This window comes from Rattus norvegicus, chromosome 6 (genome assembly GCF_036323735.1).
Source record: "Rattus norvegicus strain BN/NHsdMcwi chromosome 6, GRCr8, whole genome shotgun sequence".
Taxonomy (NCBI): Eukaryota; Metazoa; Chordata; class Mammalia; order Rodentia; family Muridae; genus Rattus; species Rattus norvegicus.
Window position 1 is genome coordinate 50,713,263 of NC_086024.1, and position 6,822 is coordinate 50,720,084.

Here is a 6,822-nt window from a genome sequence, read left to right on the forward strand (position 1 = left end):
ACGGGTTCATGTTCATTTACCTATATTCAGGATGTTAAGTATCTTATACAACAGAAACCTCAAAATAAACCTTCTCCAATTTCCAATAAAATAACATAAAGTGTGTTTTCTTCCACCTCCCTAAAACCCTCTTCTGAAAAAAAAAAAAAAAATCCTCATGGCGTCATCAACCCCACGTTCAGAAGCTACAGTCTATAGGGAGGGCCTGGACTTAGGAAACACCCAGTTAGCTGATGCATAGTTTGGCAGAGTCACAGAGTACATATTGGTCACAATTTTCCAGCATTCACCAAGGTCAGCTTCTCCTTAAGCTGCCCATTTCCTCTCTGACCCTGGCTTTCCGTAAAATGATTTGACCCTAATCCATCCCAGAAAGAGACCTCAACCTAAGTACCATCCAGCACCTGTGACTTTATAGCACCCAGACGCTCAGAGACCCTCTATTCACAAGATAACCCAGACACACCCTACTTAGTTCAAACAGCTGAAAATGACTTCTGCAAAAAGCATCACTTTGGGGGTACACATATGAGGAAGAGATGAGCATTTGCATGTCCCAAAATACATTCATTTGTCTGCAAATATGATAAATAGAAACTTAAAATCTTTTTCTGCTTGTCAGTAGGCCTACTGTAAGCTAGCGGCTTCATCCTCCAAGGGTGTTGTCATGGCTGCAGTTCAACCCTCCCGACCCTTGTGAATGTAATGATGGGCCTCTCACTAACTTGCCAGCATCTGAGACTTGAGATGGTACCCAGTCTGAGCCTGTATGTTGCATATTAAGAAGTTGCCCTGCTCTCTCAGCGGGCCAGCCCCTGGTGCCTGTCTGCATAATAGACTATTCCAACCTTTACCTAGACCCTTTCAAGCTTGGAGTCTCCCTGATGAATGATTCCCTGCTGTGTCACCATGACAACAGGGAGACCCTCAAACCCTCAGCACAAATCCCACTGATTCCTTTCTGTTCAGTTCAAGGTGGTGCAGTACGGACCTGCCAGACTATGTCTTTCTTTACAGCACAGCCTTCTTCCAAGCTGCCTCCCTTTTCACAGAGATATAATTACCTTACAGTCTCTGAGAAAAGTGCAAATCTCATAAATAGAATTCACTTCACTGGCTGCTCTGCCAGCTGCGCTAGCACATGGTAACAGTGGGGTTCTCTGCATGGGTGGCAAGCTGCCCTGTCCATTGACTGTCCTAGACCTGGCCTGTTGAGCTGTCTCTGTGCCCTGTGTGAGCATGAGAATCTCTGAGATCCTGTATGGCTCTCACGCTAGTGCCAAAACAAGCAAAGACTCACATACGATGGAGACTCTCAGGTTGAAGAACAGTCCTTCCTGCCTCTGTCATTTATACCATCAAGGCCCTCTTGATATTAAACCTCTGTCCCTCCTCCACTGTCTTGGAACTGGAAGAGGGAGATATAAGTAACCATGGTCAGTCTTGGTCTAGGCCTGGGCCTTCTTAACTGACCACGGGGGAAGAACAAAGCTGCCCTCCCCTCATCCAGGAAATGAATGACTCAGAGAACTGCCAGGATGGCATACCACTGTCCCTATATTGGTAAGGGCATTTTCATATTAGTTAGTATGTTGAGAGAAATTCAGGTCTACATGTCAGAAATCAGCAATGAAAGCATGTATATGACTTCACAGGCACACATCCTGAAATAGCCTAGATAGACCCATGTATGCACAGAACACATGGTAAACATATTTCACAAGCAACAAATGACTCCCTGAACAGGTAGTTTTGGTTGTAGAGTACGAGCTGATGGCTAAGAGTAGTTCAGGGCCCATTGTCCCCTGTGTGCTAAGTTATATTACATTGGATATAACTTCATTTATTTCAAGGGACAACTTGAGAAGTAGGGCTACTCACATTTTCTGATGAGGAAGTTGAAATTCAACAACTCTGAAAGAAAAGTCAAAAACCCTGGCTTTGACATGGGAGTCATATAAGCAAGAGTCAGAGACAACAGGGAAATCTTCCCTGTTAAAGAACAAGGAAGGAACAGGCAGAATGCCAAATAGTTTGAATCAGGCTGGTGTGGTTTTGGACACCATCCTAGAACTAACTGTGTAGGCTGAGACACAGCAACTGCTAAGTCTGGACTGACTTCTTCATCTGTAAAGTGGGTACAACCCCTCTGTCTTATTTAGGGTTTCCATGGCTGTGAAGAAACACCATGACCAAGGCAATTCTTATAAAGGATAACACTTAATTGGGGACTGGCTTACCATTTCAGGTGTTTAGTCCATGATCATCAGAGTGGGACACATGGCAGCATGCAGTAGACACAGTGCTAGAGGAAATGAAAGTTCTACATCTTGATCTGAGGGCAACCAGGAGGAGAAGGCTCTCTTCTTCACTAGGTGGACCTTGAGCATTGGAGTCTCAAAGCCCACACCCATAGTGACATAACCCCTCCAACCAGGCCACACCTATACAACAGGGCCACACTTCCTAGTAGTGCCATTTCCCATGAGCCAAACATATTCAAACCACCACACTCCTTGTCTCAGTTTGTGTCTTATTGCTATGGAGAGACACTATGACCACAGCAACTCTTATAAAGGTAAGCATTTAATTGGGGCTGGGTTACAGTTTCAAAGGTTTAGTCTATTATTGTCATGGCGGGAAAGATGGCAGCCTGAAGGCAGAGATGGTGCTGGATTGAGAGCTCTATACCTTGATCCACAGGCAGCAGAAGGAAACTGTGTGTCACATTGGAAATAACTTGAGCATTGGAAACCTCATAGCACCCCCCCCAACACAATGATACACTTCTTCCAACAAGGCCACAGATATTCCAACAAGACCACACTTTCTAATAGTGCTATGGGCCAAGCATTCATACATATGGGCCATTCCTATTCAAACCACCATACTCATACAATGAAGCTTAGCTGATGGGTCGGTGGTGGTGGTGGTAGTGTGTGTGTGTGTGTGTGTGTGTGTGTGTGTGTGTGTGTGTGTGTAATTTGGATGATTGTTTAAATAATCATTTTGATATTTAATATTGGTTTTTACCTTCACAGAAATAGAGCCACTAGGAGACAAACCTCTGACTGTAGCTAAGGGAGTCTCTAAATTAATTGAGGTGGGAAGACCCACCCTAAATATGGATGGCACCATGGTATGGAGTCCTCAGCTGAATAGAAAGGAGAAATCTAGCATTCATCTCTCTGCTTCCTAGCTGTGGATGCCAGGTAGCTATGATGGGCTGCACCTCAAATTGTAAGCCAGGAAAAAAGAAACAAACAAACAAACAAAAAATTCCCTTAAGTGACAGCTGTCACAGCAATGAGAATACAATCACATTCTAGTGTAAGGCCATTTCCTCTCCTACTTAAAGTTATATAATACAGATAACAATGTATTATCAACTTAATGAACACATATTACATTAATGGCAATTATCAGAAAACTATGTAGACATCCTTAGCCACTACCTTTAAACTGTTTATCTCAGGACTAGAAAATGCCTTACAGTCTACTGGGAACTCCTCTCATGTCATGTGTGTTTTCAAGTGCACTGAGTTACTTGTAGTGTTCTCTAGGGAAGAAAGCATTGGAATCTCCTTGGTACTGAAATCACTCCAGGCTACCAAATCTTAGAGTAGATTAGAGGTGAAAACTAAGTCAGCAGGATACTTCCAACAGTGGCCTTGACCTAGGGTCAGTTTTCTGTGTCCTCTCAGTTTTCTTATTGAACTCCAATCTCCAGTGTTACAATGTTGGGGTGAAGCATTATGGGTAGCTAGGTCATAAAGGCAAAGCCCTCTGAATGAAACTAGTGCCTTTATCAGGGGGACCCCAGAGCATTGCCTTTCCCTCTGTCACATGACAATGTGAGAAGTTGGGCACCCACACATGGAAGAGTGTCCTAGCCAGAGTCTGATATTGCCAGCTCCATGGTCCTAGACCCCCAACCTCCAGAATGAAAGGAAATGAATTTCACTTAATTATAAGCCACCTAGACTGTGGTACTTGAGTACAGCAGCCCAAACAGACTAAGACATGGAGCCTTAGACCCTCATTTTTCCACAGAGATACTCCTTACCCATATCCAAAGACTCCTGTGAAGGTTAAACAAAAATATGTGCTCTTGACCAAGGCATAGGTGTGATTATCTTCCAAGAAGTGTCATCACTGAAAATTGGCTTTAGATGCTTGTTCCCTCTGAAGCGGAAGGTAATTGCCCATCTTTCTGTGATGACGGGTACATCCTTGAGGATTTAGCAGAATGGTTAATGGGAATCCATAGCTACCCAGGGATATCTATGTGTTCCTCTGGCAAAGACTAAAACCAAAATCAGATTCTCAGTGGTTGGTTCTCACCCCCAGCTGCAGTGAATCACATTGCTTAAAACAGTGCTCTATGAGGAAATCCTGAGTTTGTGGGAAAAGAGAAATAAAGCACAATGACAGCAAAGCTCAGAGGGCACTACTGGGACACAGGGTACAGAAAGATAAAGGCAGTAGGATGGAGGAGGAGAGGGAAAGAAGATTTAAAAAAACAAGTTTTGAATATTCCATAACAAAGCCAATTACTTTGTATACAACTTTGGTTTTTTTCCCACCTAACTATTCCCTTCCAGCTCCCCACCCGGACATTCCCCTACACCTTGGCATAGAACCTTGACAGGACCAAGGGCCTCTCCCATTGATACCTGACAAGGCCATTCTCTGCTACATATGCGGATGGAGACATAGGTCCATCCCTGTGTTCTCTTGGAATGGTGGTTTCGTCCCTGGGAGCTCTGGTGAGTCTGGTTTGTTGATATTGTTGTTCTTCTTAAGGGGTTGTAAACCCCTTCAGCTCCTTCAGTCTTTTCTCTAACTCCTCCATTGGGGACCCCATTCTCAGTTCAATGGTTGGCTGCAAGCATCAACCTCTGTATTTGTAAGGCTCTAGCAGAGCCTCCCAAGAGACAGCTATATCAGGGTCCTGTCAGCATGCACTTCTTGGCATCCCCAATAGTGTCTGGGTTTGGTGTCTGTATAGGGGATGGATCCCCCAGGTGGGACAGTCTCTGGATAGCCTGTCCTTCAGTCTCTGCTTCACACATTGTCTCCATATTTCTTCCTGTGAGTATTTTGTTTCCCCTTCTAAGAAGGACTGAAGTATCCACACTTTGGTTTTCCTTCGTCTTGAGCTTCATGTGGTTTGTGAATTGTATCTTGGACATTCCGAGCTTTTGGGCTAATACCCACTTATCAGTGAGTGCATGCCATGTGTGTTCTTTTGTGATTGGGTTACCTCACTCAGGATGATATTTTCAAGTTCCATCCATTCGCCTAAGAATTTCATGAAGTCATTGTTTTTAATAGCTGAGTAATATTCCATTGTGTAGATGTACATTTTCTGTATCCATTCCTCTGTTGAAGGGCATCTGGGTTCTTTCCAGCTTCTGGTTATTATAAATAAGGCTGCTATGAACATAGTGGAGCATGTGTCCTTGTTATATTTTGGAGCATCTTTTGGGTATATGCCCAGGAGTGGTATAGCTGAGTCCTCAGATAAGTACTATGTCCAATTTTCTGAGGAACTGCCAGACTGATTTTCAGAGTGGTTGTACCAGCTTGCAATCTCACCAACAATGGAGGAGTGTCCCTCTTTCTCTACATCCTCACCAGCATCTGCTGCCACCTGAGTTTTTGATCTAAAAATATAGAGCGCTTCACAAATTTGCGTGCCATCCTTGTGCAGGATCCGTGCTGATCTTCTCTGAATCATTCTAATTGTAGTATATGTGCTGCCGAAGCGAGCACTACAAATTTGTTTAAGGTAAAAGAAAAATGTCTGGGGCAGGGGGGAAGGGGTGGAGGGAAGACTTACAACTTCTGCTCACACCAAATAGTCAGAATTAGATAAATATAATTTACCAAAATAAACTGTGTCTCTGATATCATACAGAGACATGGGGCAGGGTCTGGAGGGTTATCTTGTCTGTGACTCCTCCCCTTCCCCATGACCTCAGCAACAGTGTCAAATCTCAGACATTGAGCATGACAAATGAAGGCCAGTAGGAATCCTGGAGAGCCTGTCCCTGGATAGACAGCCCACTCTCTCAGCCTCCTTAGCAGACACAGCCAGGACCTTCCTACCCACAGACCCGTTGGATCTGCAGACAGGCTTTAATCGACACTATCATTTACTCTGTTTGCCCTAACAAGAAGAAAGCCCTGCTGCAAACAGAGAGCTTTTAAACCAGCGTGCCGAAACAACAAAGAAAACACACTTCACCCCGCTATCTGCTTCACTCACAGAAACGCATCCTTCCTTGTCAACAAAAATAGATCTTAAGACTCGAGAGCATGAATGTACAATGCAATGGGGTCCATTATTCCTGCAAAAGACTTCCATAAAAACTGGACCAGCGCTGGAAAGCATACGGAATAGGCTGGCAAAGGAGATGGACTGATACACACACCCCAACCCATAGCATCCTTCACCTTGATTGCCTGACTTCCACCTAGAGACATGAGGCCAGTGCTCACAGAAGGGTTAAGTGAGACAGAGGAGGAGATGGGGTGATGACGGAGAGCACTCGCACTGGCTGACAGCGTGTTGTGTGGACTGGGAGCCCTGTGCAAGATCTGGCGCGATGCTCACAGCCTCGGGGCAGCACTGCTAACATGGATTTTTATATGCTTTATGTCAGTGTGTCATAAATCACACAATGACAAGAGGAACTCGATGCTTATTAAACCCTCACCATGTGCAAGGGTGTATGCTATGGGCGTTCAAAGCATGGCAAAGCATTTTAAACTTCACGAGATCTCATGGATCTTTAAAACAGTTGTAGCTTTTGT

At 44.4% G+C, this 6,822-nt stretch overlaps 1 non-coding gene across 1 annotated transcript; it reads right to left on the minus strand.

The window, feature by feature from the left end:
- Positions 1-5,671: 5,671 nt before the first annotated feature.
- Positions 5,672-5,778, minus strand: LOC120093290 (U6 spliceosomal RNA). Its single transcript, XR_005486398.1, has one exon. It is a non-coding gene; the product is annotated as a U6 spliceosomal RNA (small nuclear RNA).
- Positions 5,779-6,822: the final 1,044 nt, after the last annotated feature.